General features: G+C 39.6%; 1 protein-coding gene and 1 long non-coding RNA gene across 3 annotated transcripts in view; both read right to left on the bottom strand.

Moving 5' to 3' along the window:
* The window catches only part of LOC143265543 (uncharacterized), a 126,178-nt gene extending 104,551 nt beyond the window's left edge, over positions 1-21,627 (bottom strand). Inside the window, exon 1 of the long non-coding RNA XR_013040167.1 lies at positions 21,271-21,627. This is a non-coding gene — a long non-coding RNA (uncharacterized LOC143265543). The remainder of the gene's footprint in view (positions 1-21,270) is intronic.
* LOC100880368 (Tie-like receptor tyrosine kinase) overlaps positions 1-27,432 on the bottom strand; it is a 255,904-nt gene that overhangs the window by 185,712 nt on the left and 42,760 nt on the right. The window lies entirely within an intron of this gene.

Raw genomic sequence — 27,432 nt, 5'->3', positions numbered from 1 at the left:
TGGTTCGAAGTCATCGCGAGCAGAAGGTTGTCCGAGGGGAAGTGGATAGCCAGCTATTACAAGAGGAATCGACGCTGCAGGCATCGAAGAGATCTCTTGCATACCTAACCTAGGACGATCGAGTTCATTGTTGGGTCTAACCTTCGATAGAGCCTTTGTCTCTTCCTTTTCTTCGTCCGTTCGAAGCCATTGTTCCGAGTCAACGTAATTAGTGGACCTTGAGGGATAATCTCTTCGTTCAACGACTCGTGTCTTCGGGGAGAGACATGATCCTTCATTCGTGACTTTTAAACAGTTTGACGAGGCAGATAAGGACCAACGCAGCCTATCTCGAAGATTAAACCGACGTGTGATTATAATTTCCTTTCAGCGATGCAAATCGACATGCAATAAATATGGAAATTCCATTTACGAGCGTTGTATTATGGAAAATATGCGGACACTGGTGTGTCCGCTTCGTTAACGAATATTTGCGGCTCTTACGTACTTCGTGTTAAAATCAACACGATCGAAGAAGAATATTGTGTGTGTAACGAGAATTTTTAACGTAGGGTCGTAAATTTCATGGGAAAAGAAAATATGATAATAAATTAATCCGGTGAGGAAGCGGGAAATTTAATTTGAAATGTGAATGTATATTGACCGAATAATTATGAATTAGTGCGTGACGGAATCCTATATTACATATATAAATTCCTACATCCCTAATTACCTATATCCCAAAATCTCAACATCCACAAATCCATATATCCCCAAATCCCTACATACCAAAATGCCTATATCGCTAAATTCCTGAATCCCCAAATCCCTACATCCCTAAATCCCTACATCCCAAAATCTCTACATCCCCAAATCCCTATATACCAAAATCTCTACATCCCCAAATCCTTATATCTTCAAATCTCTACATCCCTAAATCCCTACATCCCAAAATCTCTACATTCCCAAATCCCTACATCCCCAAATCCCTACATCCCCAAATCCCTACATCCCCAAATTCCTACATCCCCAAATCCCTACATCCCCAAATTCCTACATCCCCAAATCCCTACATCCCCAAATCCCTACATCTTCAAATCTCTACATCCCTAAATCTCTACATCCCTAAATCTCTACATCCCTAAATCCCTGCATCCCTAAATCCCTGCATCCCAAAATCCCTACATCCCCAAATCCCTACATCCCCAAATCCCTACATCCCCAAATTCCTACATCCCCAAATCCCTACATCCCCAAATTCCTACATCCCAAAATTCCTACATCCCCAAATCCCTACATCCCCAAATCCCTACATCCCCAAATTCCTACATCCCCAAATCCCTACATCTTCAAATCTCTACATCCCTAAATCTCTACATCCCTAAATCCCTGCATCCCTAAAACCCTGCATCCCAAAATCCCTACATCCCCAAATCCCTACATCCCCAAATTCCTACATCCCCAAATCCCTACATCCCTAAATTCCTACATCCCCAAATTCCTACATCCCCAAATCCTTACATCCCCAAATCTGTACCTAAATAATTTTCAAAGAAATGGTACCAATAAACATCTACAGAAGATTAAACTCACATGCAATAAATACTAAATGCAAGTCCCAAATAGAAAACGTTAACGATCTTCAAATTTGCATACCACTGAATCCTCTTCAGTGACGAAATACATTCGTAATAATAATGTCGAAATCTAACTATCAATACTCGATTACCTTATTTCATTTGTTATCCGGGAAAGAATCTCCAACAACATTGCCATCCATTTAATTACATCCTACCTGGTTTCTCCGCATCCAAAAGTAGCCCGTCTTTGTAGCCCGCTTTTGGATGGAAATAATCTAACCGCGGATCTACGGTACGGTCTCACGATTTCTACATCGTCCCGCCGCGTTCATTAGTATCAAAGATCCTTGCCACGAGCACGATCCCATGAGAAAATAAAACGAGATAACAAGGAAAACGGAAAGCCAGATAATAGCTAGTCGAAAGAATCTTGCGGTGGAAAGAATTCTAAGGTATAGGTAAATAACTTCTTGACACTTCTTGGTATCGGCAGACAATTAAACGACCATTGAATTGCTAGCGATTTAAAAGTTAACATTGATTTAATATAATATATTATTAAATGTTATCAAGTGGAACCATATAGTGTTACTATACAGTGTATGGTTAGGTTAGGTACCAAACAGTGTATGGTGTAACTGAAGTCTGAGAAGTGTGGTTCACATTACTTCAAATCTTTATATATGCAAATTCCCACACATGTAAAACTCTGCATGCTCATATCTCTATTTATCCAAATCACTATATCGTCAAATCCCTATGTTCTCCAATTCCTACAATCTCAAATATACATGTTTTCAAATTCTTATATACCCAAAACTCAAATCCCCAAATTCATGTGGCTACAAATCTATATCCTCAAATCCATATGTATACAAATCTTTGTATCCACAAATCTCTACATCCTCAAATCCTAATGTCCACAAATAACCACGTCCCCAAATTCTAATATTCAGGAATTTTTACATCTCCAAATCTACACATATCACCAAATTCTAATATCCACAAATCCCTACATCCCCAAATCTCTAAATCCCCAAATCCTAATACCCACAAATCCCCAATTTTAATATTCAGAAATCCCTGCATTCTCAAATCTCTTCATTTCCAAATTCCTATATCTCCAAATCCCTATTTCCTCAAATCCTTGCATCCCCAAATTCCTATGTCCCCAAATTTCTACATCCCCAAATTCCTACGTCCCCAAATCCCTATTTCCCCAAATCCCTGTATCCCCAAATCCCTATTTCCCCAAATTCCTGTATCCCCAAATTCCTATGTCCCCAAATTTCTACATCCCTAAATCCCTATTTCCCCAAATCCCTGTTTCCCCAAATTCCTATGTCCCTAAATTTCTACATCCCCAAATTCCTATGTCCCCAAATTTCTACATCCCCAAATTCCTACGTCCCCAAATCCCTATTTCCCCAAATCCCTATTTCCCCAAATTCCTATGTCCCCAAATTTCTACATCCCTAAATCCCTGTATCCCCAAATTCCTATGTCCCTAAATTTCTACATCCCCAAATTCCTATGTCCCCAAATTTCTACATCACCAAATTCTATTATCTGTATTTCCGTTAGATGGAATTTGTCATAAGATATTTCGCTAGCTCAAGTTTAATTTGTTTGCGAATAGATTAAAACACGTACTTCATTATAATTGGTTTCTTGGAAGCTGAAAGGCTCGTTTGCGGCGAATCCTCGTCTGACAGCCTTGGGGAGAAACGATCCATCCCAATTTGGCAATTTGCCGAATATACGTCTGACATCACGTGCTTCAACTTATCGCACGGATAATCGTGCAAATTACTAGAATTATCTTCCTGCAGTTCGGCTAAAAAACGAACTCGACATGGGGTCTCTTATTTCTTATGGCAAACAAAAAGCAGTTCATTAACGAAAAATTACTGTGGTCGTGCTTGCTTTTCATTTTGGATGTTGTATTAAAGAGAAAAATTAAAGGATACATACAGAAAATTAATTTTTCAGATGGAAATACTGGTCATTTTTTGGAAATCATCAAATTTCAAATACGAATCGATATTTAAATGTTTTAAATAAGTAATTTAACTTGAAGTATTCATATTTAACTTCAATGTGGATTGTTTGAACTTGTTCCTTATCATCTTGTCTTTCGTTGTCTTTGTCCTATGTTTATTAAACAAACTTAATAAGTAAATACGAAACATCTATCTGAAGTATTTTAAAATTCAAATTCCACCAATATCCGACTATTCAAATATTCTACTTCTGCTTCTTGTATTCTTATATCCATTCTTGATTTCAATATTCTCTCAATACTCTAGTAATTGACGTTTCCACGGTAAAATATAGAATTCAATATATGTCGAAAGAATGAACAACACACTTAATTTTAACGATCGGAACGAACCTTTCATAAACACCGTTAATTAAGCATCGTCATCGTCTGACTCGACTCAAAGAACTTTCGATCGATTTCAAAGGAAACGCTTTCGATATCGTGACCTTTTTTCATGCATAAAGAACAATGCTCAGCTACATGTTTGGTATCGTCAATCATCAATCAATGCTCTGCGAAAACGTTCGAATCCCCATTGTTCAACTGTGCACAAATGAACTCGTTGCCACGGAATAAAGCAATTCGATACCCGCAAAAAATTCATCAAATACTTCCAACAAATCCACTGGTTTCAACAATTGCTCGAAACGTTCCGATCCGATTTATTGTAGTCATCCATCAAAAACGACTTCGATTATTACAAACGAGCCATTAAGATTCCTGTTTGTTAACGAATACGTTGTTCGAGGAAACCTTGAATTCTTAATTGCGACCTTTCTATTGCATCGAAATTTGCATCAGATTTTTCTCTGCGTGTGTAAGGAGATGTTTGTACGCTCGTGTTGAAATATGCAGATGTGTGACATATGAAAATACATACATAAGCTTATGTAGAAATATGTATGTATATCGTATGCAAATGAAATGGAAATTTTAATTTGGGATTGTGATATTCAAAACTTGCAGAATGAGAAATTGCGAAATTAGGAAATTGGGGATATGCAAGTTTGAGAGTTGGAGAAATTGGAAAATTAGGGAATGGGGGAATTGGAAAATTGGGAAATTGCGGATTTGCAAGTTTAAGAGTTAGAGAAATTGGGGAATTGGGAAATGAGGGAATTGGGAAATGAGAGAATTGGGAAATGAGGGAATTAGGAAATGAGAGAATTGGGAAATGAGAGAATTGGGAAATGAGACAATTGGGATATGAGGAAATTAGGAAATTGGGGAATTATGGAATTGCGAAATTATAGAATTGCGAAATTATGGAATTGGGAAACTATGGAACTGGGAAATTATGGAATTGGAAAACTGGAAAATTGGGAAATTGAGAAACTGGTAAATTGGGAAATTGGGAAACTGGTAAATTGGGAAATTGGGAAATTGGGAAACTGGTAAATTGGGAAATTAGGAAATTAGGAAATAGGGAAATTAGGAAATGAGGAAATGAGGAAATGAGGAAATTAGGAAACTGGGAAATTGGGAAATTCGGAAACTGAGAAATAGGGAAATTAGGAAAATGGAAAATTGGGCAATTGGGAAATTGGGAAATTTGGAAAATGGGAAATTGGGAAATTGGGAAACTGGGAAATTGGAAAATTAGGAAATTGGATAATTGAGAAATTTTTATTTTTCCCATATCTCGTTGGATCAATAAAGATTTTACATCAGGATTCAGCTCGTAAAATTTGATGGCACTGATTTCGTGCAATTGTTCACTCAAAGCATCTTGTAACCGCGGTTTTGTTGAACCGTGTAATAATCATAAAACGATACATCCGTTTCGACACGAACATATTCACAATTATCATGACTGTGGGGAGTTTACGACTGGTCGAGGAGTCACCTTCGATTATATCATTAGCTCCCAAGGATCTACTCCATTCCCACAAAGCTATCTTCCGTTCACCGTATTCCGGCAACAATATCTCATCGTGTCAGATTCATCTTTCTTGAGATTCGATCACGCTTGTACCAATCAGAAAAACGAACGTTAAGGATCGCGTAAAGGTTTGTCCGACATTTCGCGTCCTCTCAGAAATGCCAATCAACGGCACCTACACAATTTTCTTTCCTTTTTAAGTCTATTCTATAGCACCGCAATTGGCCATTTTGTCTTTGTTAGAAATACAGGGCGGACAAGATAAAAGAGGAGTTGTACAGTTATATTTGAATATGGTCTAGAAGGGTCACATGGGGCCTCTTTTATTTTGGTCACCATTTTCTCAATTTCCCCATTTCCCAATTCTGACATTCCCTAATTTCCCAATTTTCCAAATTCTCCATTTTCCAATTTTCCAATTTCCCAACCTCCCAATTTCCCAAATTCTCAATTTTCCAATTTCCCAACCTCCCAATTTCCCAGTTCTCCAATTTCCCGATTCCATTATTTCCCAATTCCCTCATTTCCCGATTCTCTAATTTCCCAATTCCCTAATTTCCCAATCTCCCAATTTCTCAATTTCCCAATTTTCCAATTTTCCAATTCACCAATTCACCAATTCCCCCATTCCCTAATTTTCCAATTTCTCAATTTCCCACTTTCCTACTTCCCAATTTCGCAATTTCCCAATTTTCAAATTCCCCCATTCCCTAATTCCCCCATTCCCTGATTTCCCCATTCCCTGATTTCCCCATTCCCCAATTCCCTAATTTCCCAATTCCCTACTTTCCGAATTCCCTAATTTCCCAATCTCCCAATCTCCCAATCTCCCAATCTTCCAATCTTCCAATCTCCCAATCTCCCAATCTCCCAATTTCCCAATTTCCCACGTTCCCCATCTACAAGTATTAAATATACCAACGTCCCAATTTTCAATTTTTAATTCATTTGCGACATAATTCGATTGAATGAGTTGACGTTCTTCACGAAAAACCTGTGCCTTCGTATTTACTTAAGGATGTTAACAAAAAAAGTTCAGAACCGATTAAGTTAACGAAATGTAGGTGGGTCGAAGATCTCGAGGATGCATTCGAAGGGAGCGCGTGGGACGAAGTTATTCATAGCAGCGATTTCATTAACGTAAACTCGATAGTAACCTTTCCTGAGCGCATAATAAAACTATGCGGTGAATGCAAGGCTTAATCACGCTCTTACGCAAGCTTTTCTTGATTTTACGTTAAACAAACTTCTATTATCTAGTCGAACGGCGAATTAATCATGCTCCATAGGTTGTCTAAAATTCTTATCAAAATTTTGTATCGAAACTTCTATTCACCGTGGTAATAAATTCCACAAATTTTTTTTTGATTATCAAGAGATTATTTAGCAAATTATGTACGTTTACAACAATACGTGTTCATTATACATAGCGTAAATTGCCTAGAGTTAGAAAAATATTCCTAAGCCAGAAACTTTCTGACTAGATATGAATCATATTTAAAATGAAAGCATGTATACGCGGAATTAAGGGTTCGCTTATATTTCCTAACAGCGTAGATTCTCCACAATATACGGAGCTATTATGGTGTGTGGTTAACGTTAAGCATCCTCGAGATGAATACGTATTTTCTCTGGTACTTTAACAGGATCACGGATAACTGACGCAATTTGTATTCGTTGCGGTAACAGCTCTACACCTTGGTCTAACATTTACGACGGTAGATTTGAATTTATCTTGCTATTTTATTTTACTGAACAATGGCGGTCTGCGTACTCAGACTTGTCTAACTCTTGCTATTTTGAGTTATATCACCACGTGTTTATAGCCACGCGGTATATCAATGACGCTTTAATACCACGCTTTTTAATTTCATGCATTATAATTCTACGCTTTTTAATTTCATGCATTATACTTCCACGCATTTTAATTCCATGTGTTTTAATTTCATGCATTATAATTCCAGGCATTTGAATTTCTCGCCTTTTAATTGCAGGCATTTTAATTCTACGCGTTTTAATTCCACGCATTTTATTTTCACGCATTATAATTTTATGCATTTTAGTTCCTCGCGTTTTAATTCCATGCCTCTTAATTCCACGCATTTTATTTTCACGCATTTTAATTCCACCCGTTTTAATTCCTCGCGTTTTAATCCCACACGTTTTAATTCCATGCCTCTTAATTCCACGCATTATTATTCCACGCATCCTAGCTCCACTCATTTTAATTCAACGCATTCTAGTTCCACACATTCTACCTCCACGCATTTTAATTCAACGCAATCTAACTCCACATACGTATTCTAATTCCACACGTTTCATATTCCACGCGCAGTAAATTCACGCGTTCTACTTCTACGTGTCGTATTATCACGCATAATATTTCCACGCGTTATAATTCCTTGCGTAGCACTGCCACGCGCCGTATCACAACACGTTGTAATTCCACGCGTGATATCAGCCACGCGTTGTAATTCCATGCGTGATATCACCCACGCGTTGTAATTTCACACCTGGTATCGCTTGCGTATCGTAATTCCACGCGCCCTAATTTCTCGCGTCACAACACGTAATTCCTTGCTATTACTCACGCGTTGTAACTCCATGCGTGATATCACCCACGTGTTGTAATTTCACACCTAGTATTGCTCGCGTATTGTAATTCCACGCGCCCTAATTTCTCGCGTCACAACACGTAATTCCTTGCTATTACTCACGCGTTGTAACTCCATGCGTGATATCACCCACGCGTTGTAATTTCACACCTGGTATCGCTTGCGTATCGTAATTCCACGCGCCCTAATTTCTCGCGTCACAACACGTAATTCCTTGCTATTACTCACGCGTTGTAATTCCACACTTGATATCGCCACGCGTTGTAATTTCACGTGTCGTTATTCGTGTCGTGTTACTGATACGACGTCACCCATGTCTTGTATAGGTGTACATAGTACACGTGTGGCTATAATACGAGCGGCGAGGTATCGCCATTATTGTAAAAACTATTTAGATGAATACCTAATACACAGATCACACAGTGCAGAAACTAGTTAGATGAATACCTGATACACAGATCACACAGTGCATCAGCTTTAAGATATTAACAATGATTTAGCAAAAATTGGAGTTTCTCAAAGAATTCGCAATCGAGCGCTACAAAAATCAACAAACAATGAACGTTATTCACCTGTTAGCTAGATTTCGCAGAAAATTCACGAAGAAAAATGCGTGAAGCGTGGTAACATGCCTCGATGCTATCGGTAGAATACAATATCCTCGATTGCGTTTACCCAACTGTCGACGCGGATCTCATCAATCCTCTTCAGATATTCGTATCTATACAAGGTGTCTCAAATGTCATGGTACAATCGACTAAGTGTACTGCATAAAGAAATGAGTCAAAAATGGAAAAATTTCATACACGACTATATTTTCAGAAAAACTAAAACTGAAGACAAAATTTTTAAGTTCTATATATTTGTACGAAAAGCAGTCTATAACAGAGGATAGAGAAGTTATGTTCTCTGACTTCAACAAGCATTTCATTGATAATAATTATAAATATTTTCCAGGACTATCACGTTCAATTTTCTCAATAACAAAAGCAAGTAGAAAAAAAAATATTATTTCACTGTTTAAATTTTGTTTGATATGCAGAATCATTATCACGTAGAATCATATTTTTTATATGTGTAGTTATATATGTAGAATCACACGTAGAATCATCCGAGCAGTTTGGCCACAACTTTTGAGACGCCCCGTATATCGCTCCTATCGCAACCCGAGGATTTTTGCCAAAGATTCCTATTAAATCCTTCTCGGAGCTCGAACTGTCGATTGTTAAATACTTGAAACATTACCATGGAAACGGCATGAGATCACGGTTAATTAGTAAGCGTGGCACGTAACGTGTCACGTTTTTCCCGGGAAATCGGCGGAGTACGTTAAGCTCGACCAATTTGCAATGCTGATGCGTCTCTCCCGGTCACGTGATTCTTTTGCAGTTGCACTTTTTTTCATTGCGACAGGCGCAACAGGAGTAAAAAGGATCGAACCTCCTGCGGATTCAGGATGCCCGTCGCCGACAGGATCTCTCGCTCGACCATCGATCACGTCGATTATGAAACGGTATCTACCATGCCTTGCGATCTAATCGATGATCGTTAAACACCTCGAGGTAACGTCACCGGTATGCGACGCTCGATAAACGTATGACGTACACTCTTGTAAACGGGACCTGGACTTAGGATAACTCTTCCATCTTGGGACTTTGGGAATACAAGTATTTGGACTTTTAGGGCTAGGACTTTTAGAACTATCGCATATTAGAACTTTTGGAATTTAAGATTTTAGGACTCGTGTAGCTTAGGACTTTGATATTGTTACAAGTTGCAACTTCACAATTTTTGAATAATTTGGAAATTAATAACTTTGGGAATTTCAAATCTTGTAGCTTGTACTTTAAGACTTTAAAAATTTTCTAATTTCTCCATGATTCAAATGTATTCTCTTTGTACTCAATTGTTGGTCCCAACACTACATAAGTGTCAAATAAAAATCTTCAACTCAAGTGTCCCACCTTCAAACCACTCATACCACTCTATTCTAATATTCTGTCACTCCAAAGTTGTAACATTCTAATGTCATATACTTATAATGTCTTATCATTTCGATGTCCTATCAGCCCAATGATCATTCTCTCACAGCAGTATCTTATCACTTATCGTTCGAATCAGTAATCCGAGGCGTGTGCAGAGCTCGCGGCATTAAACGCCACAAATCAAACAGCGTATCATCTTGTCGCTGCTCTTCCGCATAGTCACGGCGACCAATGCACATTCTCGATTCTGTAGCCCGATTCTTCGACGAAGGCCAGCCCATGAAGAGGACAGTGTCGGTCGCGACAAAGTATAACGACCACGAAATGATTTATCGACGTGGCCGTGGACCGTCGAGGCACTGTTCGGATCGAAGCACGAGCAGAAAGGACGAACCGAGTCGGTTTGTACCGTATTGTCGCTTGTTTGTTGGGGGAAAACAAGAGGAATAGGAAACGAGTATGCAAACGGACCACACATAAATAGTCGTTAGACAGGAAGGATCTGCACGGGGGAGGGAAGGAAAGCATCGGCAGTGTGTGTTTTTTCGCAGAAAAATCTCAAACTCCAGGGATTGGAAATGATACGGAACAAGCACTCGGGCAAAAAGTGGAAGATTGATGACCGTACACGCCCACAACTTATTTCTGATGCTTTCTAAGCAAATACTAACATGCGCAGCAACGATGCACTTAAGTATATTATTACGTGTCAGTTCGTCTCGAAAATGAAAAGATTTGGTGATATAAATTCCGTGAGAATTAATGAAAACGTTCTCCATAGTATCATATCTTATTCTACATATGTTCATATAAGTATTTAAACGCATGCTATTAAGATATACTCGGTATCACAGATATGTTACACCAGCTCTTGGTCAGCCCTGGTTGCAATTGTACATGTGATATTCGGTAGCAAAAGTTAATATGCACAATGTAAAATGACCGGTTACCAGTTATAATGATCGATTTCGAAGCATATCTGACACCAATCGCCACTTGTCGTTCCACGTCAGTGGATCAGAAATGGAGGTCACAGATCTATCAGGATTCATCGATCACCCATCGCCGGACAAATATATATATTCTTCGACAAATATATTCCGAACCACGTGTTTGGTGCACCCTTCCGTTCATTGGAATTCAATGCGCGTAACCGAATGAATTTCACGAGCTACCGCGTTTATTAACCATCCTGTCGATTTTCGTTGCACGAACCGTGAAACTCGAATCTATGATTCGCAAACCGGTGTAACCTGTGCGCTAACCGAAAATAAATCATTATGAACCGTGAGAAAGAAACTGTGCGAGGAATTCAATGGTGGGCGTCTGCTTTCTCGTTTGAGTATGTGAGGTTTATTGTGGAATAGGCTTTGGTCGATATAATCTTAGGTATAGATTCTAACGTTAGTTATATGGAGATTTGATTTGGGTAGAGTGTGAGGAGGTACAGGTTGTGATGGGTAATGGCACGTTGGATATTGACGCGTTGGGTATGAGTGCGTTGAATTTTGGCGGGTCAGGTGTTAACTCGTGGAATATTGGGGTGTTGCATGTCAACGCATTGGATTGTGATGTGTTAGATATCAACCCGTTAGATATCGGTGCGTTAGATATCGGCGCGTTGAATTGTCACGCGTTAGATATCGTCGCGTTAGATTGCCACGCGTTAGATATTGGTGCGTTGAATTGTCACGCGTTAGATATCGACACGTTGAACTATCACGCGTTAAATATCGGTGCGCTGGATTATCACGCGTTAGATATTGACGCGTTGGATTGTCACGCGTTTGATATCGTCGCGTTGGATTGTCACGCGTTAGATATCGGCGCGTTGAATTATCACGCGTTAAATATCGGTGCGCTGGATTATCACGCGTTAGATATTGGCGCGTTGAATTATCACGCGTTAAATATCGGTGCGTTGAATTGTCACGCGTTAGATATCGGCGCGTTGAACTATCACGCGTTAAATATCGGCGCGCAAGATTATCACGCGTTGGATTGTCACGTGTTTGATATCGGCGTGTTGGATTGCCACGCGTTAGATATCGGCGCGTCGAATTGTCACGCGTTAGATATCGGCGCGTTGAACTATCACGCGTTAAATATCGGTGCGCTGGATTATCACGCGTTAGATATCGACGCGTTGGATTGTCACGCGTTTGATATCGTCGCGTTGGATTGTCACGCGTTAGATATCGGCGCGTTGAATTATCACGCGTTAAATATCGGTGCGCTGGATTATCACGCGTTAGATATTGGCGCGTTGAATTATCACGCGTTAAATATCGGTGCGTTGAATTGTCACGCGTTAGATATCGGCGCGTTGAACTATCACGCGTTAAATATCGGCGCGCAAGATTATCACGCGTTGGATTGTCACGTGTTTGATATCGGCGTGTTGGATTGCCACGCGTTAGATATCGGCGCGTCGAATTGTCACGCGTTAGATATCGGAACGTTGAACTATCACGCATTAAATATCGGTGCGCTGGATTATCACGCGTTAGATATCGACGCGTTGGATTGTCACGCGTTTGATATCGACGTGTTGGATTGCCACGTGTTCGATACCGGCACGTCCAATTTCAATGCATTGGATATCGACGCATTAAAAGTCGACGCGTTGAATTGTCACGCGTTAGATATCGGCGCGCTAAATATCAGTGCCTTGGATATCGGCGCGTTGAATATCACCATAATGGATAATGGTACATTTCGAAATACTAAAATTGGATCATGCATTTGATTCTCACGTTAAATTATTACGGGTTATATATCGACACGTCAGATATAAACCTGCTGGGTACTAACACTTTAAATACTGACACTTCGCGTTGAATATCCATGTATATCGCCATTTAATCATTGTACATGACGTTATATCGGCACACATTACATATTTCCAGTATACTAGATCATTACATCTCCCCTTATCGACCATAATTATTCGTCATTATTATTCAAGCCTCGAATTACGAATTATCATAGCTTCCATCGACACATTTCTGCGTTTTATGAAATTCCAATGCGTTATACCTCTTTCCGAGTATATCATATTGTTACATCGATAGAGAAAGGATGTTTGCTTTCACTGGTTCTTTTTCGCAGTCAAAGAACAATTTACCTACTCCAAAATAGCCCGAGCTCTTCTCCCCCGACGAAAGGGTATTATCTCGTGCAGCGATCCGCTTCAAAAAAGCGAAAGCAGTGTAACGTGCACGTGAGGTCCACCTCGAGTGAGCAACGTATCGATACGTTGATCTAAATTAGCTCTCGAGTGGCCGTGAATCACCTGCGTCAGGTAGCTTTACACGTACACCTGATGATTTTCTGCCGTTGTTCTTCGTCCCACGAGGATTTCTTTCATCCCGATCGAACGTGTAATCTCGAAGAAACGTTTAACACGTTTCGTGCTATTCACCGGCTTATCGTTCGACTTTATATTAAATTTTATGCGGATGTTGTTTATGATAATAGAACGAAACCAGCCGGCTTACAAGTTCATAACGTTTTCGATGCCCGTTGACATTTACGTGTCTGCACTTTTCGTCAAATTTACGTTCACTTGCTTATCAAGATATTAGGTTAACAAATTCCTTGCTTTACTTCTGAAAAGTAATGAAAAATCTGTCTGCCTAAATTCATATCACCAAAAATGGAGTTAATTTCCGAAATAAATCTGAATGATGAATTTCGAAATGAAGAATGATAGATACCGAAAGAAGTGGTGAGGAAAAACGACAAGCCACGGAGATAATTATTATTCACGGACCAGTTAATTATGTGTATCCTAACGTTACCTCATTAAGGACGGCGTTCTACAAACGATTAAGGTAGTCGCCGTGTGAAACGGCACGGGTTATTGCTGTCTCTTTTTTTTCCGTTATTCGAGTGAACGCCATTCATCAACGCATGGCAGGGTAGGTTCGTTAAAGGCAAAACTTCCGATGACCTCCTGCGCTGAAATAGTCCTGGATGGGAACGGGAAGTGGCACCCATATCCGGCAAGAGCTGCTTTCATCGTCGTCCACAATGCAGCCGAAAGCGTGGCTTTGCCTGTAATCCATTGTGTTGCGTCCCCGTTTCGAGAAACGTGTTCTTTCCTGCAAGTGTTACGAGTTTGCCTCCGTCGATCGCGATAAAACCGGCATAGCGAACACAAAAATTTCGCTCGTCAACGAGAGGATCCTCGTTGCCACTTTAATTCGAGAGAACGAAACCGCGTTTGCTGTACCGTAACGCCGGCTCATACACCGTGCAGTGATTATTTATTTATTCGCGTGCCTGTTGGAAGGTCAACGACGATTCACTACTCGATGAATTACCGTTTTCTTTTTAGGAATTCACACGAGTGCGCGATGTCGTTAGAATTTCATTGATAGGCATGAAATCATCGCATCGGATTTTTATGCAATTTTATCGCTTAAATTTAATTTTTGTATTTAAAGTTACATCATGTCAAATTGTATTATAATTTGTCAGGTTTGGTTACATTAGGACAGCAGTCGGTTAAGGATAAGTTCGGTTAAGAACAAGCTGAGGTTAGGTTAGGACTCGATCATGATTTCGTCCTTAAGTCTACTTTTTACAAAAATGTATTTTAAGCCACAATTACAAGTGTTTCATTTTAAGTCACTTAACATGTTTTTCTTCAAATCTGTATTGATTTTAATTGAAATGAGTAATTAATGTGTACGTTATTTAAAAGGGGTCTACAAGAAACACCTTCCCACACAAATACAGTAAAAGTATAAAACAGAAATTCATAAAAGCAGATGGTACTAAATCTTCTTCGCTATCTACCTCAGTGCCGATAACGAGACAACAAAGCAACATCAGGTGCAATTCGTGACGGTTCTCTGGCAGAATGATCAGAGTGCATCTATTTAGTGGTTAGGGTGATCTCGTGCAGCTTCGACCGTATAAATTATGAACATTCGCCGCGGTCGATTATTTATAACGCAACTCGCACCGCAAGACCGTGATTAATGTCGCTAATGATTTACCTGGGGATTGCGACGTGAGAATCTTGTTTGTGAAAAACTTCCTGTTCCAATTCCCTGTGGAAACTTTTCAAGATTCTCGAACTTTTAATAGTTTTAGACATACTTATTATCTGAAGGTCTTAAAATATACATAAAAGACTGAAAATATTTGTAAAGTATTACGGATAATAACGCGCGTTCATAAAATTATAATACAAGTGAGACCTCTCCTGTTTCGTGTTCAAGATTCCGTGCAGGTCCCGAGGCAATCTCTTGAAGAAAATTCGAAACCCGCGAGAATTTCCCTATGTATCCGTATGTATCAACACGTATTGAGGCGTAATCGCAACGATAGCTTTCGAAGCAGAGGAGATTTCCACGGTGGAGAGCAATGAATACGCAAAAGTAAGAACCAGTTCCCGTAGACCGATACCACCGTATCGAGCAACGTACTATTCATAATATTCCATCACTTGGAAATGCCTCATCCATTCCCGTCTTCCCTCGGGCACCTCTATTATCCTTAATTATCCGTAGCTAGCGACCGTGCAACAAAACTCTCGAGAACTGCCTTCGAGTAGTTCTGCTTGTATTCGAGGCCCTTTAGCGTGCGAGTGCTACATCGAGGATGTTGGCCCTTCGACTATAAACCCTGCCTTTTCTAAGCGTCGATAAATTTCGTCATGGCTATTAACTCCATCGAATACTCGATTTCCGGTTTTATTTACGGTTCCGTTAACGATTGCGCTTTGAAATCGCGTTGCCAGACACCTGATGCAAGAGAGACTTCTAGGCGGAAAATGGCGATTTAAGGGAGATACGCTTCGAGAGGATAAATAGAAAATCTATAATAGAAAAGATAAAACACAAAAGGTAAAATAGGAGATACAGTAAAAATGTACTACTAGATACTCTCGTGAAGTAAACTTAAAATTATTGAGACTGACTGCAAGATATAAAAAAAAGAAATTTATTTAAATTTCATAATTTAGAAAATTTCAAACATTCTAATAAATTACTTTAGTGAATAAGGCAAGTTTGCAAAAATTCTTGTCAATATCTCTCATAATATAAAAATTGAATTTAACCCTTTGTACTCGAACGTGTTTTTGCTCTTGCCAGACAACTCACTGTCAACCTTAAAACATTTTTGCTGGATTCTTTTAAAATTATTTCTTTATTCTTAATTGCCCTTATTGTCCCACTATGTTTATACTTCATATGTATACCATAGATTTTGTTAAAAAATATTTATTTCAAATTGTCATATTAAGCTGAAGAATGTGTCACCTCTCAAGTGCAAAGGTCTCTTCGAGTTTTCCAAAATTTATTTTCAGTTTCACAGTATATTCACGTTGCTCCTCGGTTATTTTACACCTAAGCCAAAGTCCCACAAAATTAAACGTTATTAAGATCCGTGTCCTTGATTTGCAATTTTATGATAATACGTCGATTTTAAAAGTGCATAAAGAACTTTACTTTCCGTGTCGAGGAACGTTTCATTACTCCAGAACCCCTCCGGCTTATTTTGCCTGTTGCGCAAGCTTCATTATTCTTAATCATCTACGACCAGTTAGCCGTGTCATAAAATTCCAGGGGAACAGGTTTTTCGGGTAGTTGCAGCGGAATAAATTAAAATTCAGTGGTCTCGAGGACAAAGAGATCGCACGATAATACGATAGCAGATTAGAGGTAACGTTCAAATTAAATAGTCACTATTAAAATTAGACGAATACGACAAATTAATCATAAATGTGTGTCGTAAAAATGTCGGGGCGAACGCTGAAACAAGCTCTTCCGAAATCACTGGTTAGCTCCCAGCGTGTAACGACCACCTTTGCTATCGAATCGAATCAGAAAACACAACGCAGCAATTCTGCGAGATATAGTTTTCTTATTTTTTGTGTCGAACCGTGTGCTCGCCGTTCACTGTGTGTTTTACAATCGAACAGTTGGAATTAGTTAAGTCATGCATGCGTTTATTATGTAAATTTCATTTGTGATTGCTAACTTTGATGTGGAACCAATGGCACTGCTACCTTTGTTGCTTCTAGGCTTTCTCAGAATTATGGGAAACAAAGAAACCTCGTTTCGCAAAATCAAGAAATTAGAAGTTGGAATGTTAAAGAAATTCATCAGTTTACTATAATAAATTTTCCTGATGTAACATCCTTAAAAATTAGTCAAATAGAAGGAGCTGATATACACATAACATGTTAGGAATAAAGATTTTTTATCATTTTTCCATAATACTGAAAAGTGTCAACAGTGTAGTTTGGATTTTGAGAGTCAGAAATAGCAGCGAGATCGAACCGAATTAATCGCGTGGAAATAAATTCCTTATTAAATCGAATTGCTCGTACCGAGCCGCGTGAAATTAAATCGCGTGAAATTGAATCACGTGGAATTCGATTTTACCGAATTGAATTATGTTAAATTAAGCTGAGTCGTAATAAACTGCGTCAAATTGGATTTTATCGAATCGCATCCAATTGAATAGCGTCGGAGTTAAATTTCAGGATTCCTATCGGTTCAGAAAGTTTAGAATCCCGCGTTAATTGAACTACCCACTTCCATCAGTTTTCGATTACATCACACGGTGTAAGTTACAAGAATATTCTGATTCCATCTACGATCACCGTAACAAACAAGTATATTCCTGGAAGACATCAAAAGCGTACTTCGTTTAACTAGCTCTAAACCAACTCGAGATACGCTGCACGAAAGTTATACGTCCAAAATGAAATAAAGTACAGCCACGAACCGCCGTACATAGCTGGAAAGAATGCACGTGGCTTCTCCTATTCCCGCCTTTAATACCCTCTCGTCACGCGATGCAATTGGTAGTTGTGACCAATAATCCGATTCGGCTGAAAGTTCGTTGTAGCGGTGGCTACCAATCAGACCCACGCGCATTCTTTTCAGCCACGGATGTAAATCAAAACAGATAACAATCCAAGTTTATCAGTGGATCACCGAACCATCCTCTATTTACAACATCGTCTCCGATTGCGGGGATCCAATTACCTGCTTCTATGCTGAACCGAAAGTGGAACGTTGAATCCTCTGGCGGAGCGTGCCGGTGAAGAAGACGACTCAATCCCGTTTCATAAATCCAGCGGAAAACGTAAACGTCAAGCACAATGATGACCAGCTGCGCGAAGGCGTAGCGCATATTCAAGTGGTATACGCGTGAATACTGATGAGTCGCTTACGTTTGACAATTTCTATCTTTCACTGAAAGTTTCTATCTTGAACTGGAAATTTCAAATCAGATTTCAATTTCAGATCTTGAAAATCCTGAACCTGTGAACTCTTTCATTTTAAAAATTAATCAAGATTTTCGAATTCACAAATGTTCAGGAGTTTCTAAAGCTGAAAGTTCCTACACATCCACAATCCCATATTTTGAATTTTTACAATTTCGTATGTATTAAATTAGTAAGTCTCGAACGTTATGAAGGTCCATATTCCTCGTTCAACACAGAAAGGATCAACTGAGATTCTTACAAAGTCTCCTCATACGCAGCCCCTCCTTAGATATAGCCTCTCCTCAAAAGGTTTATCCTAACCGTAGACAGAGTATAACACAAACCGACTTTTTGACTCAGCACACACGAACAAATTTTCTATACATGATCTTATTGCCATCGTACCTCTTTCTCTTTCTCAGTACAAAGCAACAAACGCATATAATCACACGAAAATCGCATAGGTCCTAAAATTCGATACACACGAACATCCCATGCGATCTCCATAAGACCATTCGTCTGCACATTGCAACTGCTGTTCGAGAAAACATGGAAAGATCACGAGAGATCGTACAGAAAAGTACCATTCGTGTGTTCCTATTAAAGCTCGCTCCTTCGCGTGGTTCCGCTCGTCATTTCTTGCCGGTGCACACGACGCGCGCGTACTACAGCGTGCATTACAAGCCGAGATTCTCGGTCCACCTTTGACCCGTGGACGATGTCAGTTCGTGTCGTACGCGCGAGGATAGCGTTACGGCCGGTTCGTCGCTATAATTCGAACACGGTTAGCCACGGGTACAGGCACAGCCATAGCCAGACGCTGTTGGAAACGGATGACCGCTCCTGGAAAGTAAGCGACGTGCTACATGGGAGCTCGTTACCGCGAGAAAGACACTCGCTCCGCGTTTCTCTTCTTACAAGAGTCAGCCGCTTCCTCTGAGCAGCCACGGAGAGCAGTAAGGAACTGCCATGACCGTCTACCTGATCCCACCACCAGATTTATTGGCGCTTTATTGGGGAAAACTAATGGTAACGACCGTTCTATAGGATACTCCTAACGCTGTGTGCTGCACTCACTGCGCTTGGAAATGCTGGAATGAAGGGAATCTTGCGGACGATTTGGAGAGAGCTGTAGGATTCAGCAAAAGGTTGTTGGCTTGACTGGTATTAGGTTACGTTTGCTTGAGGGGATTGAGTGACGGGAGGTTTGGTTAGGCCGAATGATGTAAGGTTAAGATAGGATGAAATAAGAGTTTTAAGCTAGGATGAAGGGGGATTTTTAACTTGGAAAAATTAGATCGGAGTTAGTATTTTGAGCAACTATTTGGTTAGGCAGAAGTTGAATTCAATGATGTAAGGTTAAATAAAAAGCAAGATCAGATAGATAGGAGTTTTAGGCAAGATCAAGCTAGGATAAATTAAGTCGATGGCAATAGTTTAAATGACTATAGATTTGGTTAAACTAAAGTTGTTGGATTTAATGATGTAAGGTTACGTCAAAGTAAAATATGATTGGCTAAATGTTCGCCAAGATAGGTTAAGATAAATTATGTTAAGGTTCTCGTTTGGAATGATGTTACATTATTTATTATGCTACAAAGTTGCAACGTTAGAAAGAATAAAAAAACATGCACCATTCGTAATTCTTACAGTAACCAGTCAACTACATCCATGTTTTGATTGTAACACGACATTCGCTCGAACGTCAGCTTAGACGTAAGTTCCACATTGTTGAGCATTACTTTCTCCGACCGGTTGTTACAAAGCTGCCAAGTCATCTGTCGCAGATGAAGATCATCGGTTACGAAATCGGTGCGTTTCAGTTCAAACACCGTGCTTCTAAATCCTTGACCACTTTCCTTCCGTGACGTAACGTTTCGATGTTCCTTCCTTTACGCGCAACGAACCCAATGATTTGCATAATGCTCCGCACGATTGTTACGTCGTTACAAATTGTTCGAGATCATGTGCACCGTGCAACGGCCGACGCTTTGACACGAAACAAGGAGTTTGATCGTAGGCCATCCATAATGCATACGTCATGTTTAATGCAACGAAAAGAGAGTGACGTTGGTCGTGTAAGACGCGTGCTTGCGTCGATCGAATGAAGGTAAAAAAAAATCGAAGGGGTGTAAATCGCGTAGGATAACGATAAGAGATTCGGTACGGTGAAAGTCGAGACCGATCGCACGATGAGGATACCGTGATTTTCTTAATGCCAGCTTTTCCTCGGTCTCGACGAAAAGAAAGTACACGCAAATCTTCTTCCTTCCGTTCAGACATTCTACTTTCTAGGAAGTTCAAGTATCGATTATTGAACGGTACCAACGACCTCTGATGTGGCGATAACACCGTTAAACGCTGTGACCGAAACGAATTTGCGCGTAACTGATATTACGTGCTGGGTATTAAAATCGCGTGGTAGATACACGCAGGCACACGGTAGGTTTCTATATACATTGGTCATAGAGTTGCGAAAGTATACGAGATTATGGAGATCGGATAGAAGTACGAAAGCATCTCTGTTACACGATGGATTACCTCACTTTCGAATGTTTGAGATATTGTACTAGCAATTTTTAGAACTTTTAAATTCTCAATTATCCTAATTTAAATCTTCAAATTCGTAAATAGCTCCTATTAGAAATTTTCGTAATTTGAATAACCAAGTTAATTCATATATTTCCAAATTAATTTCTAATTTTTCTACATTTGTAAACTTCCAAATTCTCCATTTTCCCAACTATTTCGTTCTACCAATTTTCCCAGTCCTTCATTTTTGTCCAAGTTCAAGACAAATAGTCCAATTCTTAAATCTTGAAGTTTAAAAATTTCTCATTACCCAACTTTATATTTCAAAATATTCGAACAGCGACATTTAACATTAAGGTTTATGTTGAACAAAACATTAAACTCTTACGTTGAAGAAGAAAATCAAAGACTTACGTATGAGGTACACTTTCCACTTAGACTCATCCTATCCTCAAACGTGAAATACAGTACCTGTAACAGAACGAAAATATCTGTGAAGTGTAACAGTCGGGAGAAGGAGTACAAAAAGTCACCTATCTTTATGATCAACCTCGATTCTACCCTCTATTCAAAGAACATAGAGTCGAAGAAACAGCCATGACATCCCCATTTAAATTCAGTCCGTAGCTCGAACAGGATTCCTGCTCCTAGCGTTGTTCGCAGCTCGACTGCCCTTTGAAAAATATATTTTATGCTGTCTAAGCCACGTGAACAGGCAGTTAGAAAAGGGGACAACATCCGGTGGCGGAGATACGCGAGGTACACTCTAGGGCAAAGTAGAGTCGAGCTTCCAGATTCTCAAATATTTAAATACCTAAGCTTTCAAATTCTGAAATTTAATAATTCTCATATATTTGATTTCTCAAGCTTCTAAATTTTCAAATATTCAAATACTCAAGGTTTCAAATCCTCTTTAATAATTGTCAACCTTCCATCTTCTCAAATTACCATTTCCTCAATTTCCCAAATTCTCAAATCCCCAGATATTTCAATCACCAAATTCTCACATCCTCAAATCCTCAAATGCCTACATTTATAAATCCTCAAATTCTAAAATCCCCAAGTTCCGAAATCTCCCCAATTCTCAAGTCTCAAAATTCTCAGATCCCCAAGTTCCCAAATCTCAGAATTCTCAAATCTCCTCAATTCTCAAGTCCCAGAATTCTCAAATTCCCCAGTTCCCAAATCTCCCCAATTCTCAAGTCCCAGAATTCTCAAATTCCCCAATTCCCAAATCTCCCCAACTCTCAAGTCCCAGAATTCTCAGATCCCCAAGTTCCCAAATCTCCCCAATTCTCAAGTCCCAGAATTCTCAGATCCCCAAGTTCTGAAGTCTCCAAATTCTTAAAGTTCTTAAAATTCCTAAAATTCCCAAAATTTCCAAAATTCCCAAAATTCCCAAAATTCCCAAAATTCTCGAAATTCCCAAAATCCCTCAAATTCCTAAATTTGCAGCTTCCCAAACTCAGCCTATCTCAATCTTATAAGCGTCCCACCTTGAAAATAATGAAATCTCATAAACGACTGAATACATCGCAGTTTCGTATGAAATCTATGATGCACGACGGTGTACGCGGAGGATAAACGATTGCGAAAGGGACGAAGAGGACGTTTCAGCATCAGTGCTGGCATCGCCGAAGAAACGGATGCTTCGCGTACAGGCCCGATATTACCATATTCACGAGGCTTCCATCTCGAAGTCAATGTCATGGTCCGACGAAGCCCCCGGGCAAATGTGAAACGATCCCAGGAGGAACCTTGAAGAATGTCAGTGTCAGGGTCCCATTGGCCTCGGGGCGACAACGAAACCAGTTCGCAGTCACGTGGACCACCGTCGTGTTTTGAAACAATATTAATAGCCGGTCGCGATATTACCGTCGAAACACACGGACGAAAAATCGAGCTCCTTTTTATTCATTGCTCCTCGACTAATAGAGACTGCTCCTCCTTTTGTGACACCTTTGTCGCATCGCGTGACGAAGGTGGAACACGCTCGCTTTCGTTTTTGCGCGGCCAATCAATGGAATGTAGGTTAACTCGGGAATGCATGGACCATTCGATAGCAGATCTTCGTGAGAACGGAGAAAGTTGGATGTCGATAATCGGATGTCTGATTTTATCTTTGTTACTCTAATAAAGAGTGAAACTTTAACTTTTTAGGAAAGGAAATCATATTGCTAATAATAATTGGGATTTTTAACTATTGTACATCGCTTTGGCGTTCTTTGTGATAATTTGTTCGTAAAAATGTTTTTAATGTACACCGTTCGAATCTATATAAATGCAAATCGCGAAAGACAGGTCGCGCGTCGCAAATTACCGAACGTTGCCGAATAGTTCCGACTGACCCGTACACGTACTATGATGGACAACTGTTTCTGTAACGTTGGTTTTTAACAATCATAAAAATAATAAAGAATTGTTATTATTTATATATGAATTATTATACATAAACTGTGTTTCTACTGATACATATTATAGCTGTTTCTTCATTATAACACAAAATTAACATGACGAATATAATATCGGTATAGGAGATCATTAATCAAGCAGTACGATGAATGCCATTGAAAAATTTAGCATATGAAATCAAATAAAATAATTCGTTGAGTATCCAATAATGACATGGATTAAGATTTATCGTATAAGGAAAAAGAGCCACATGAATAACGAGGAAACAGAATACCTAATTATTCGATGAAATGTTGAATAATTAAAATATTTCAGCGAGAAACATTCTTCCAGCCAGTTACTTTTACATAATGATTTTTCAATCTGAAAGTGTCTCGAGTAACGCAACTCGTTACTTCAAATTCCTTTCGATAAGAGGAAAAGGAGATACTCGTCTAATTATCCTCGGAACACTTGCAAGACTTTCTAACAGCGATTCGACTCTGCTAATAGCAATTCTAATGGCGATCCTACGCACGACCAATTCGCATTTATCGACGGACGTAACTGAACGGTTGACACCAACAGGAATGCAAGCAGTGCGCATCAGAAATCAATGGAGAAAATCGGTCATCGGTTGCTTTTAATTAACCACTCACTGTATGCTTTTCAGACAGCTAATAGAGTGGCGAGAACCGAGAACTTTCACTGGAAGAGCACTCTAATTGTGAGAGTGCCACTCTCGCGTATGCATCGGGACGCCTTTTAAGACTCGCGTGAAATCGAAACACGTCAAGTCGTGAGTAGAGAGAATTTAATTTCTTTATTTAATCGAGGGATGCTAAGGTCAGGTGGAAGAAGATCTTGTTAGGAAATAACTATTACTTGTGTAGGCATTTATTGGTTTAATATTATTTGTAAGACCCGTTATATGTTTATTATAATTCTTTGAAGTGAATGGAGTGAATGAAGGTGTTGCAAGTGGAAACTAATGATCGTTGGAAATATATGAATGCCGTTAATGTTTAATTGACTTGTTACCAGTCCTCTGCCATCCTTGAATTGTAAAAGACTTTTAAAAGTATTTTAAAAGATTCAATAAAATATTTAAATATTTAAATATGGAAGTGCTATACTTGTTGAAAATTACTTGTCGAAAATCTTGACAAGGAAGAATTATTACTTGACTAAAATATTGATTGCCATTTTTTCATTAAATTGACTTTAACATACTTAATACACTGAACTTAACATACTGAACATACTGAACAAATTTAACATACTTAAATATTTTATCAAAATAATGTCAAATTTTCAAGTTAACTTAATTTACGAATTTGATGATTTGGTAATTAACCTAACCATTTCAATTTCCTCGAAACACAATCTCCGTTGCACCTTTGTTATTGTATCTCACCGTGTTTAATTCGATTGTTCCCATGCGACATAACGCACGAGAAAGTCGGCTAATAATTGTAAAACACTTTCCGACTTTCAATATTAATGTCCGACAGGGATGAATCGTTGTAAGAGTAGGCGTTTTCCCGCGGAGAAATCGTCACGATCGATACTTCCTCTCCGTCTACGAATCACACGAACTCGTTGAAGACGGACAGTGATTCAACGTATTTCCTCGCCGGCAAATCGCGTCTTTTTTTCTCCGTAGCATCTTCGCGCGGGAAAGTAAACGGGTCGAGCAACTCTCTCACGGTGTGCAATTCCTGAGGTGTACTACGTTCAACTACTCTCTGAACATGCACCGTGCGTGAAGCAATCGTTGATCGTGAAATTGCCAAGCTTGCTCTTTCTAATTTATACGTAGATTATCGCCGGAAAGGTTTGGAAGCCGATTGTTCGCCGACACAATAAACAGTTATGATTTTATTATTTTCTCGAGCTAAGTGGAGTTAGATAGTCGGGAGAGCATCTGTAATTTAATAACTTTCAGCCTTTTCAATAACAGATCGCAATAACCATCGAAATCTGTGTTTTATGACTTATAATGATAGTACTTTATCCGGCGTACTCGTTACGCTACCTGAGGTGGATTCCGCTCAACAAATTGTTATCGACTGCACGATTATTCTAAGACAGTAGATTCAGACGGGAGATATCGAATTACTGTCGTCAGTTTAATTTGCAAGAAATTGAAAATAACCGTGAATCGATTGTTAACTTATACAGTATGTCTTTACTTAAAAAGTTCTATTACTTTTCCGACATACCGTATACGAAGTCCCCGCAGCAACGTTTCTCCGTACAATTCTCTCTTGCGATCTTTCAAACGACACAGCTCGAAAAAGTTGCTCGTGTGCATCGAGTGTTAAACTTGCAAGAAACACGTGCAAGAAGCAACTAGTTGAACAGACAAGAAATAAGAGAAGAGAGAGTAGATATAAGAGTTTAATGACTTTTTTAATCAGATCTTATAGACGTGACCATAAAGCTAATGAACGTATAAGAGCATACGTATAGACGTTAAAGAGGCAAAACGTTAAAAACCGCAAACATCCCTCGCAAATGGATACAAGAAAGCTGTTGATCGCAGACTGTATTTAGAACCTCCATCAAACACAGCGCGAAGAACGTCAACACCCAATCAAGCTTAACTAACGCTGTTGAACGGAACAACCGTCTAAGCCGATAGTTTGAAAGCCACGCCTATCAAAGACATGTTCCAGCATCAGACAAGCTGCTGCTAGGCAAAGGGAAACAAGCAAAACGAGTTAGGCTTCCACTCTGCTCGATAATCGACGAGCATCGCGCAAGCTCAAGCTCCCCACGCCTAAGCGGAGATTCCTGTTTCTCCGCCCTGCACATCCGACACCGATATAATTCTACGAACCGCAGCAAGTACGTAAGCGTAACGATACCGGTACACTCGACTGCAATCTAGACTTCTAGTAACGATGAGGGGATCAATCTTCTATCATTTCACTTCCATTTTGGGAATGTGGAGACACTATTCACTCATTTCCCAATTTCCTTGTTAATATATTCATCTATGACCTTGTTCCAATATTTCTCTATTTCCCTATTCCCCTATTCCTATAATTTTCCAAATATCAAATGTCAAAATACCCAAATCCCTGAACATCCAAATATCCAAATTCCCAAGTCCACAAATCCCCAAATCTCAAACTTCTCAAATCGCCAACTCAGTACCTATCTAAATTTCCAAATTCCAAAAACGTCAAACTAACAAATTGCCAAAGATAAAACTTCTAAAATATCCAGATCTGAAAATTTCTAAACCTTCCCGAGAGTAAGACAGATTTGCAACCGAGTGTACCATCCCGATTCAGTAGCGTAAAGCAAGCTAGCAACGTCCCCAATAGGGAGACCAGCCACCGGTCATGTTCTTTTTCGTCCTTCTTGCGCTACAGTTTTTACGCCTTGCACCGGTAGCAGAAAGAAAGCAACTGCGTACAGAAGCTGGCCGTGGTTGGCTTGGTCGCCTCTTCCCGGACTCAATTTTACTCATTAAGGCTAGATTCCTGCACGAAGCCTGCGCGCCGTGCAGCAACTAGATCCCGTGCCGGGATAGCTGCAGGCCACGGTCCTTCCACCGTAAACAGGAGCGAGTAAAACGATACCGTCTCGCGGGACTCGCGTGAATTCTGTTTCTACGCTTACAACGTGCCGACACAGACGCTCGACAAAAAGGCTGCACGCGCGAGACCCGTCCACCGATCCGAGACTGGCCTCGATTATATTCAGGAAAAATCGACGACGTCTCCTGCCAACGACTCGATGGATGGACGATCCCGGCTATTTTTACAGGACCGCTGTTTTCCTTTGCCGATCTTAACGTGGATACCACAAGGATTCCCGATACGCCGGCTCCTTTTAGCCACGTGAACTTACGCTCACGATTGGCGTGTTTGTTTAGAATCAGCTTTTGTTTCCTGTTGGCTAGGATACAGGGATTCTTTTTGGGCAATTGGAAGGTAGTAGGGGTTAAGGTAGAACAATAGTTTCCAAATACTGTTATTTGAGGAGTTGTAAACTTTAGGAATGATTAGGTTTAGAGGTTTGGGAGTATGACAAGTTAGGGGTTTGAAGATGTTTTGGAAGTATGACAATTTGGAATTTAGGTATTTGGACTTAGAAAGGTAGGATGTGACGTCATGGAAATTTAGGAACCTTCTTCAAATCCTGATCTTTGGTTTGAACCTCGTTTGG

Source organism: Megachile rotundata, chromosome 1, assembly GCF_050947335.1.
Source record: "Megachile rotundata isolate GNS110a chromosome 1, iyMegRotu1, whole genome shotgun sequence".
In the NCBI taxonomy this organism is placed as follows: domain Eukaryota; kingdom Metazoa; phylum Arthropoda; class Insecta; order Hymenoptera; family Megachilidae; genus Megachile; species Megachile rotundata.
This window is presented reverse-complemented; position numbering and strand designations above follow the sequence as displayed.